Below are 11,361 nucleotides of genomic sequence, written 5' to 3'. Positions count from 1 at the left end.
AAGAATCTCTTACTAACAAACCAGTTTGGCAACTTTCAAGGATAAAGATCAACACATAAAGAATAGATTCTATTTCTCTATATCTTTAATAAAAATATAAAAACAAAATTTTAGAAAATAATTTATTTAATAATTTTATCAAAATAACAAAATAAGATGCCTGGTCCTGGGCTGGGGGCACAGTTGTGCCTAGGCCTTGCCCTCAAATCTGCTTTGCTGTCAGCCATGTGAACCCATTGCCAAGGTAGCTGATTGGTTGGGAGGGACCCACATGACCAAATGAAGGATCTAAGGTTGACTAAAGCCACAAGGAAAATGGCAGAAAATTCACTATCACCATTGCCAGAAAGAGCAATGAATGTCTTTGTTCTTGTCTTAACCTCCTAGTTTGGTTTCTAACTTTATCTTGTGTGACCTTTTATTTCTGAATCTTGGCTAAACTTTTTTTAGGCTTAACCTGTTGGTCTCAAAAATATTGGGCAGTTGCATGACAGATCTACCTTCCTATTACTCTAGTAATATGTTATGTACTCTTATTTGGAATTAACATGATGAGAACCTTCCCACTCAACTCCACTCATACGGTCACAGATAACTATGCTGAAAATGAGCAGCAGAAGAATTATTAACAAGAGGTCATTCCAGCAATAAGAGATATTTATGTTAGTGAAGTAAACCAAATAAATGTTCTTTCTTTCAGTCAAAGAACTTTCCACCAAAAATTGAGTGTGTATATATGCTGAAACTAAGCATATACTTATAAGTTTTGACAATAATTTTGACCATAGATTATTTTGGCTATTTCTCTTATTAGTGCCCAGTATTGAGCTATAAAATATTAAAGTTGATCTTCTCTTAGATTAAGTTCAATTAATATTATAAAGGTGTTCAAATAATTGTTTTTAATGGACAGAATAAATAAAATACTGTATTACACTAAAAAGATAACAAAGTACTTAGAAAGAAATTTTAAAAAAGAAGTGAAGAACTTAGTGAGGTCCTCTGCAACTTAGTGAGACCCTGTTTCAAAATAAAGAATAAAAAATAGGGGTAGGAATGGAGCTCAGAGGTAGAATATCCCTGGATTCAATTCCCAGCAATACAAAAAAAAATTTAAAGAGAAAGCAAAGAGTTTATAATCTGAAAACTAGAAGGCATTGTTAAGAGATATTACCAAAAGTTCATTTCTTTCTTTTTTACCATTTTTATTTTTAAACTTTGATTATTGCATTTTAACTGTACACCATAGTGAGATTCAAAGTAATACTAACATACATGTTGTATACAGCACTCAGAGCATCCCATCCTACTCCACTCCATTCTCCCTCATCCCTGAACACATGAGTGAGATTGGTAGTGATGCATTCATATATTGCCATAGCTTTATTCGAACTGTTCCCTTCTTCAATCCTCTTTTTCCCCTCTTCACCATCCTCTTATAATATCCTTTCACTATCTTATTGTTCTTTCTTCTTATCTGAAATTATCTGAAATCCATTATTTTCTTATTTTCTATTTTTGCTCTAGCATTCACATGTGAAAAAAAACAAAAACCTTTGACTTTCTGAGTCTGGCTGATCTCACTTAGCATAATATACTCTAGTTTCACCTATTTTTCTGAGAATGGCATCATTTGTTACTCTTTATCGGTGAGCAAAATTTCACTGTGTGTATGTATCACATATATTTTTTATTCATTCATCTGTTGTCAAAGACGGACACCTAGATTGGTTCTGTAACCTGTCTATTGTGAATTGTGCTATTATAAAATGGACACACATGTAACATTATAGTACTCTACCTTTTAATTAGTTTGAAAAGATGTAGTATAGCTGGGTCATATGGTGGTTCCCTTCCTAGTCTTTTGAGGGACTCTGATCTGTATACTGGTTGTGCTAGTTTATAATTCCACAAACAGCACACAAGAGTCAAAAAGCCATTTTTGTTTCACGAATGAACCAGAAATCAAACTTAAGTTTACGAGTAAATTTTGGAATATTCCAAGTTTTGTTAGAATCTGTCAACTCTTTTAAAGTTTATTTTGAAATAAACAGACTGAAAGAGGAAAGGTAAATGTTGAGTAATCGAGTTGAAGCAGAGATGTTGCATTTGATTGATGAGGGTCACCAGAGCCTCCTTCTGAGTTTCTCAGTTTCCCTTTCTGCACAGGGCATTGACTCACTGACATGATCCGCGAAACAAAGTATGATCTGTGTATTTTAGGTATTTCATAATTGTTTGGGCTTAGGTTAATAATCCTTATAATTGATTAGTAACAAATATTGAATGTGTTTTATCTTTTTTGTCTTCATCAGAGTTTTTAAACTTCTCTGCTCTTTATAAGAACTGGTAATAGAAAAGTAAAACCGAATATAGAAAAAAAAAAAAACATCAAAAGAAGAGCCTAATTAACAGCACCTATACTATCCAGACATTTTAGAAAATGAAGCGCAACAAAAGTGGCGCCCCCTCTTGACTGTGCAGCACAAGTAACCAAAGGGCCACTAATATGCCTCTAGTTTACATGAATAGTTTCATCTGAACTTTCATTTACAATGTGGTTTCTTGTTATCTAGAGTTAAAGGATATACACTTGGGTAACATTGGCCTTAATTTGAAAAGCTTGCAGATTAACTTGATAAAACTTCTCAAGGATACCAAGAAAACTTGAAACGACACCATGATACTTGCCGGAGCCAGCCAGCAAAAGTACAGGTTCCAAAGAGAGGAGTGAGGATGAAAGAATTCAATTCTAAGAATTTAATTCAAAGAATTTTAATTCAAGCATGGAAGGATATCGCCAGTCCACTCCCAGGTCGATATCTCTACTGGCCGATCCCGGGTTTATCTCTCTTGTCCTATTTATACAGTTCCAGGTCAATCAATCCCTCGTGCCATCACCACCTGAGCTTCTCTGAGACCTTTTACTTTGAACTTTCCATAACCCCAAACCTTATTGACTCTGGGCAAAGGACAGTCAGAAGTATTCCTTTAGGGGAAAACCTTAATGGCTCCCCACAGATACTTATATAGAAACTGCCATGAAGGGATTCTGAATTTTTTGGCCTAACTTCCTTTCAAATTACTTGTTCAAGACTTTCTGAAATTTTAATCCTTTGTCAATCTGTGGCAGAATCTTCAGAAAATCATAAAAAATACAGATATCCACCTCCTACCAGATAGCTTGATTAAGTAAATCTCTACAGAGTGGAGATTAGGAGTTAGCTTTTGTGTGTGTGTGTGTGTGTGTGTGTGTGTGTGTGTGTGTGTGTGTGTCTGATGATGCTGGTGGTACTAGGGATTGAGGCATCCTATTTATGAGCTATACCCCCACCCAGCCCTATTTTATTTTGAAACAGAATCTCACTAACTTGCTGAGGCTGGCTTCTAACCTACAATCCTCCAGTTTCAGCCTCCCAAGTACTAGAATTTTAGTCATGTGCCACCATGCCAGTCTGGAGTTAGCCATCATGGACTGGCAGAATTAAGCATTTTGAAAATCCCCCAAGTAACTTTTTACGTTTTTTATTGGTACATTATAGACTCACATCATAATGAAAATCACGTTGACAAAGACATCCATGCACACAGCACTTGAGTTACGCAAGTGAGAGAACCTTTCCTCAATTAAAAATTAACAAGATTTTCATTTTTGCAAATATGTAAAAATGGGATCGTATCTATTCCTCTACCTAAAATTACTCAAAAGAATATAAAAATATAATAGAAAGTTTTCAGACCTTGGGCCTTATCAGTACGATGGTTTTGGAGAGGAAACAGATAAGTCAGGTGACCCTATACTTTCCCCATCTAGGGTTTCCAGATCCCTGCACAGGAAAAGGAGAATTCAGGAAGGCCCTAGTGATTTTCCTGAGCAGAAAAGACAGAATTGGGATTCCAAGAAAGATAAAGAGGTCAGAGCTCTCAGGCAACGTGCCATAAAGAAAAGGGCTGCACAGTAAGGAGACTCCAAAAGGCAGCAGAGGCCTCCTGGCTTTGTAGTTATACTTTATTCTGTTCAATACTGGGCATCATATACATACAAAGAAATTACCAAAGACTGGGGAAAGGACTACAGAAACTAAGGAGGGGGACAAACTTCTGAGCTCACATGGGGCTAAGAAGAGGACCTGTCTCCACTGTGAGAATGGACAACCTCACAGTTCAAAGGTCATGGGGTAGAGTGTTTAGAAGGTTATTGCTACAGTAGTGGAGAGAACATTGACTTAGATTAAAAGTTTCTCCAGTTTTATATAAGGCAACGTTTAAATGGAAACTTGAAACAAATGAAACTGTGAATTCAACAATATTTATAGGAATATAAAAATAATCACCATCCAAGCAGGTAAAATGACAATATATGGCATAAAAAATTTTTTACTAGACATGCAAGAAAGAAAATGTAACAGTGTTTGAAATAAACTATTAATGGGATAAAATGACAAGCCATAAGCCAGGCATGGTGGCGCACGCTTGTAACCCCCACGCTTGGGAGGCGGAGACAGAAAGATCTCGCAGGTTCGAAGCCAGCTGTGCTGGCTTAAGAGACCCTGTCTCCAAAAAAAAAAAAAAAAAAAAGTATAAAAATAGGTCTGGGAGTGTAGCCTGGAGATAGAAGTGTTTCCAGGAAACCCAGTACCACCAAAAAAAAAAAAAAAGACAAGCCATATACTGGGAGAAAGTACTTGAAAACACATACTTTATAAAGGATTGGTACCTTAAATGTATAAAGAACACTTGCAGCACAACAATAAAAAAAACTTGATTGCAAAAATGGACAAAGATCTAAGTGCATGTCTCTTCAAACAAGACATGTCAATGACAAAGAAGCCTATTTGAAGCTCTTCCACATCATTTCTCTGAAGAAACTGTAAATTCACAAGGCAACTACATACCACTACACACCTGCCACGATGGCAGATAGCCAAAGTACTCACAATATCAACTGCTGGCTGGTATATGGAGCCACAGGAATTCTCCTCTCTTGCTGTTGGACTTGCAGTCACATTTCTATGACCTTGTACAAATGAATTGAAAACTTATAAAAACCTGTACACAGACCTGTGTAACAATTTTAGTCATAACTGCCAAATTTTGGAGGCACCAAAATCTCCTCCCATTGATGAGTGGATAAAGAAACAGTGGTGCATCTAAACAATGGACTATTATTGAGATTAAAAAAAGAAATGAAGCCAGGCATGGTTACTCTCGTAATCCCAGTACTTGGGAGTCTGAGACAGGAGGATTGCACAGGTCTGAAGTCAGGCTTAGCTACTTAGTGAGGCTCTCAGCAACTTAGTGAGACCCTGTTTCCAAATAAAATAGAAAATAGGTCTGGGAGTATAGCCCAGAGGTAGAAAGCTCCTGGGTTCTATCCCCAGAATCACATACAAAAAAAGAGAAAGAAATGAGCTATTTTGCCATAAAAACACATAGAGGATATTTAAATGTACATTTCTAAGTGAAAGAAACCAATCAGAAGAGGCTATTTACTGTAATATTTCACCTGTGTGACACTCTGGAAATGGTAAAGTCATGAAGACCATAGAAGAGTGATTGTCTAGGAGAGGAGGGAGAGATAAATAGGTGTAGCAGAACATTTTCAGGTCAATAAAACTGTTCTGTATATGATAACACACGACATAACATATTAGCCAAACTGTAAAACACAGGGTGAACCCTCACATAAATTATGAACTTAGTTAAAAATTATGTACTTATATTAGTTCATCAATTCCAACAAATGTATCACACTAAAGCAAGAAGTTCATAATAAGGGTAACTCTGCTGGCCTGGTGGCGCAAGCTTGTAAGCCCAGTACTTGGGAGGCTGAAATAGGAGGATCGTGGTTCTCAGCCAGCCTCAGCTACTTAGGCCTTCCACAACTCAGTAAAACTCTGTTTCAAAATAAAAATATAAAATAGAGCTGGAGGTGTAGCTCGGAGGTAGAATGCCCCTAAGTTCCATCCCCAGTGCCATAATAAACATCATCATCATCATCATCATCATCATCATCATCATCTGTGCAGGAGGAAAAGAAAATAGATGGGAATTCTCTGTATCATCTGCACATCTAAAAAAAAAAAAAAATTAAGGGCCAGAAGTTGGAGGTAGAATGCCCTTGGGTTCAATCCCTAGTACAAAAAAAGTGTATATATTTTACATGTGTATGTATACAAAACTATGTATGTATATACATGTAAAATACACATCTACATATGATATGTAAAGTACTATATATACTACCTTATGTGGATGAGTGCTGCATGGTAACAAAAGGGCCGAATCTCACAGACATCATATTAAGCAAAAGGAACCATACAGGCGTTATATCATTCCATGTATAAAAAGGTCAAGAAAGCCAGGCTTGGTGGCACACGGGGTAATCCCAGCATCCTGAAGACTGAGACAGGAGCATCATGGTTCACGGACAGCCTCAGCTACTTAGCAAGGCCCTTTGCAACTCAGTGAGACCCTGTTTCAAATAAAGAATAAAAAATAGAGCTGGGGATGTAGTTCAAAGGTAGAATGCCTCTGGGTTCCATCCCCAGTACAAAAAAAAAAAAAAAAAGGTCAAGAAGAGACAAAATTAGCTGCTGGTGATAGAGGAGAGAATAGTGTTATATTTTGGTATTGACTGGATGAGGTAATGTTCTGTCTAGGCTGACGAAAGTGTGGGTGTGTTTATGTGTACACACATGCATGGGCACACCATAAATACATTTTGTCTTTGTAACAGCTTGCTTGTATAATTACCCAAATAAAAGCACATAATGTAATTAGCTGTCTCTCAAATCACTTTTCATTCATTTATAAGTCCCTACCCCATCCCTGACCTTGAAAGTTGTGCTGAATGAAGGAGATTGTGCTGTGATGTTTCTAGTCTAGATTTTGCTGATTGCATCTTAAAGAAGCCAATTAACGTATTTCTCTTCCTCTGAATTCCAACTAAATTGACTGTTAATTTCAGATGCAGATTCAATTTTTTGACAAGGTAGGAGAGGACGTTGTCTTTCTTCAGGGTTACGTCATTTCTCTCCCTCTCTTATTTCTTGTGATGTTGCAAATGCTGATGATCAGTGCTGAGCCTCCATTAATTACTAGGGGCTCTGCAAACTAAATTCCATTATCCCTTCTTTGTTGAGGAAATTGTTGAATTTCAAGAGGAAAAAAATCACCCTTCTTTTTTTTTATTTTTTGATTCCACTGATGAATATGCTTGCCTATTTTCCACCTTTATCTTAATCTGGTAGGGCTGGTCCAGACCAGAGTGGAATAAGTCAAGAGATTTGATTAGATTTTGGACAATGAAAACTAGTTAACATTATTAAGCACTTAATCTTTTGTTTGTTTAATTTTAAACACATAAGACATTAACTTTGATCCAGGCACTATTAGAAGCACAGTGTTCACTTTAATTCATTAAATATCATCACTTCCCAGTGGAGATACTTTTTGTCAAACACAGAAGTCATTCCTTGTAATATATGTACAAGGAGTCTGGCTCCTTGCTACATTCCTATGTATGATTTTTCAAGGCCAACCACCGGTGATGATAAAGGCCTCCCCTGACTGGCCTCATGGGGACAGGTGCCCTCCCCAGGAGCCTTGGCCAAGCCAGTGCCTTGCAGTCTCTGAGAGGAATGGCAGTCAAAGATTCATGCCCCTCTGCTCTGACATGTGTTTGCATTTCTAGCATAGGCGCCTTCCTTTGGACACCTCTTATCTCAGTTGGTTTTCCATTACTGTTGCAAAATACCACAGACTGGGTTATTTATAAAGAAGAGAAGTTCATTTGGCTCATGATCCTAGAGTTTGGGATGTTTAAGGGCATGATGACCAAATCTGGTGAGGGTTTAGTGCAACTTGGTGGAGGGCACCACGTGGTGAGACAGTAAGAGAACACAACCATATCAGAGCTTCCCCCATGGGACCACCCACTCCCTGGAGAAGACCTCAACTCACTCATGAGGGTGAAGCCTTGGAGACTCCCATGAGGACTCCCATTAGGCCCTACCTCCCAACACTGCTGCACTGGTAATTAAGGTTCCGATACATGAACTTTGCGGGAACACATTCAAATCACAGCACCTCTTTCCTTGGGGTCTTCACCCTGGGCCTTCTTCAGCCCATCTCCGCTGAAGCCTCCTTAGCTGCAGAGAAGGGGGAAACCTTGAAGACATTTTTCTCCACTCTCATTCAGTACATGGTACTTTTCTTCTTCCTGTCCTCTCCACTGTCCTCCCCACAGGCCCTTGGTCCACAGAATTACAGAAGTCTTTTGTTGAGGCATCCCTCAGCAGCGAGACCACCCTACGACTGCATCTATACTTCTGATTCTTGACTAGGGGTCCACAGAGAAAATAGAATGAAGGAGTCATTGCTTTCTTTTTTGTGTGTGTGGTACTTGGGATTGAACCCAGATGAATTTACCTCCATGGTATATCCACAATTCCTTTGTTATTTCTTGTTCTGAAACAGGATCTTTCTTGGTTACTAAGAGTTTCACTAAATTGCTGAGGCTGGTCTTAAACATACAGTTCTCCTGTCTCCAATTACTGGGTTACAGGTGTGCACCACCACGCCTGGCTTAACTGCTTTATTTATTTTTGGACATTGGTTAACATGAATAACCTTGGGCTTGGTCACCACTTTCATCTGGGCTTGACGATTTTATTGGTCACTCTGATACCTGGCGGCTTAGCTCGCTCCCTGGCTTTGCTCTGCTACTGACATATTACTTCTTTTTTACTGAACAAGTTCAAAGACTGGGATTAATCCCATTTTACAGAGAGGAATCTGAGGCTCTGGAAAGTGACTTGCAAGGCCTTTGACTCATAAGTGATAAAAGCAATATTTAAATCAAGATTCACACGATGTGGAACTACTTAGAATTTTGATGGTTTTTTATGACATATTGTGAATAGTCAATGGTTCTGAAAATACTTTAGTTGTTTCAATCAGATTTTTTTTTTTGGTGGTACTGGGGTTCCTGGAAGCCCTTCTACCTCCGTGCTACACTCCCAGACCTATTTTTACATTTATATTTGGAAAGAGGGTCTCCTAAGCCAGCACACACGGCTGGCTTCGAACCTGTGCGATTCTCCTGTCTCTGCCTCCCAAGCGCAGGGATTACAAGCATGCACCACCACACCCGGCCAATCAGATGTTTTAAAAGAAAAAGAAACAAAAACAGCTGGTATTGCAAATAATGGCAACTAGTATCTTTTTTGACATTTTTCATATATATATATATATATATATATATATATATATATATATATATATATATATATATGCATTCTACTGCCAGGTCACAATGAAAAATATATTCCTTATTGTGGGCAATTGTCAAAAAACCTTTGAATGTTCCTGGCTCAGAAAGCTTTCTTCCATACAATTTTACTCTGAAAAAAAAAAAAAAGCCCAACTCCTCTTTTTGGAGAGAATAAAAATATCTATTGCACTGGGTTTCTGTGAGTGGTGAATAAGACAGTAGGTATAAGCTCTGGACAGAGCACCCGGCTCCCAAAACTGTGTTGAGCACAACGCCTCTCCGTGTGGCCATCAGTGGTCCAGGGATGACAGTATCCTGTGTGTCCTCCCCCGACACACACACATACTCAGAGGGCATTGGTGCCGCTTGTAATGGCTGACTGGTGTCTCTTTTGGATTCTGAGGCAATTGATCAAATGAATGCAAGAGCCAGAGGAAATGAAAGTCCTCATGTCTGCTGTATTGGATATCAGTGCCTCTACCCAAGACCAGAATGGGCTTCAGACTCCTCTGGCCTGTGTTGGAGTTACCTGCCATTTTTAGGCATGACCTCTGGCCAGCAGCAGCCTCTCCTTACCAGGCCTTCTTCAGGTGACTTCCATGCGCAGAGGAGAGGATGGGGCCAGCCATGACTCACAGGTTTAAACAGGCACCTTAAAGAGGTCTGAAGAGTCCATGAGTCATTCCTGTACAGTGAGCCTTGGGCCATCAGAGGGAGAGATCAGTGGAGAAGGACATAAAAGTTTCCCTTCCAGTGTACCTAGGATGGCACAGATTCCTATTTCAAGTACTAAGATAAAAATAAGGAGACAGATCCACAGACAGAGAGTATATGCTCCTATCTTTTAATATTTTTCTTTATTTTTGTAATGGTCCTGAGGATTGAACCCAGGGGCACTTTGCCTTTGAGCTACAACTCTAGGCTATTTTATTTTTTATTTTGAAACAGAGTTTTTCTAAATTCCCACAGGCCTCACTAAGTTGCTGACACTAGTCTTGAACCTACAATCCTCTTCTCTCAGCTCCCAAATACTAGGATTGTAGGCATGCATTACCATACCCAGCCATTTTTGTTCAATAAGACCATTCAAGACTGCTGTGTGATTTTTATGTTTATTTATTTATATTTATTTAATTAATTAATTATTATACTAGGGAAGGAACCCTGGGGCATTCTACCTCTGAGCTATACATTCAGTCCCCCCTTCAACTTTTCATTTTGAAACAGAATCTCACTAAGTTACTGAGAGTCTAGCTTAATTGTTGAGGCTGGCCTCTAACCTGCAATCCTCTTTCTTAGCTTCCCAAGTACTGGAGGTCCCATAGTTTATCAAACAGTACCACTCCTATCCTTTATGTGTTTGTTCTTCTAATTTTCAGTGACTGCTCCTTTGATCATGGTAAGCAACATCAATTATCTATGAAGCAAATAAGAATAGGGCATATGTTATGTACCTACAAAACCTCTCAGCACAAGAATCCAACGATCCTTGATCTGTCTCCCATTGAAAAGTATATTCAGCCATTTTCTCCATTATTATAGCTCAGCAGAAGTTATATAATAATCCCACAGGATTATAAAAATTATCCCAATAGTATAGTGTCAGCAATATAAAAAAATGCCTCCAGACTTGAACATGAACACCCTACCAGGGATAAATTCCTTGAGATAAGGAAAAAACATAAATTAAATCACATTTCTCCATTTATATATTAAATCATAAAATCTTTAAAATTTTTATTTCCCCATTTCTTCCTCTGCCAGAGTCATTTCACTTAAATAGCTGAGTAGAACTGGGGCTCTTCCTATAGCTCCAGCCTGGATATTTCAACAAAACAAATTATTTTATTTAATAACATTATAAGGTTATGTTAATAAAACCAAGTTTAAAATAAAGATTAAATCAGATATATAAAACTATGGAAGCACCAAGAAAATCCAAAAGGTGTAACGGGTGGCCTCTGTAACAAAGCAGTGTTTTCCAAACCACACATTACCATTTTAAGCACATGAGGATGTAACAGAGACCCATTGGAGTGTGTGTGTGTGTGTGTGTGTGTGTGTGTGTGTGTGTGTGTGTGTTA

General features: G+C 38.3%; 1 pseudogene across 1 annotated transcript; it reads left to right on the top strand.

Moving 5' to 3' along the window:
* Window positions 1-315: 315 nt before the first annotated feature.
* On the top strand, window positions 316-726 carry LOC308269968 (phosphatidylinositol N-acetylglucosaminyltransferase subunit P-like; annotated as a pseudogene). The gene has a single exon. The product of its transcript is annotated as a phosphatidylinositol N-acetylglucosaminyltransferase subunit P-like (transcript).
* Window positions 727-11,361: the final 10,635 nt, after the last annotated feature.

The sequence above is a fragment of the Muscardinus avellanarius genome (assembly GCF_963383645.1).
Source record: "Muscardinus avellanarius genome assembly, chromosome: 11".
Lineage (NCBI taxonomy): Eukaryota > Metazoa > Chordata > Mammalia > Rodentia > Gliridae > Muscardinus > Muscardinus avellanarius.
This window is presented reverse-complemented; position numbering and strand designations above follow the sequence as displayed.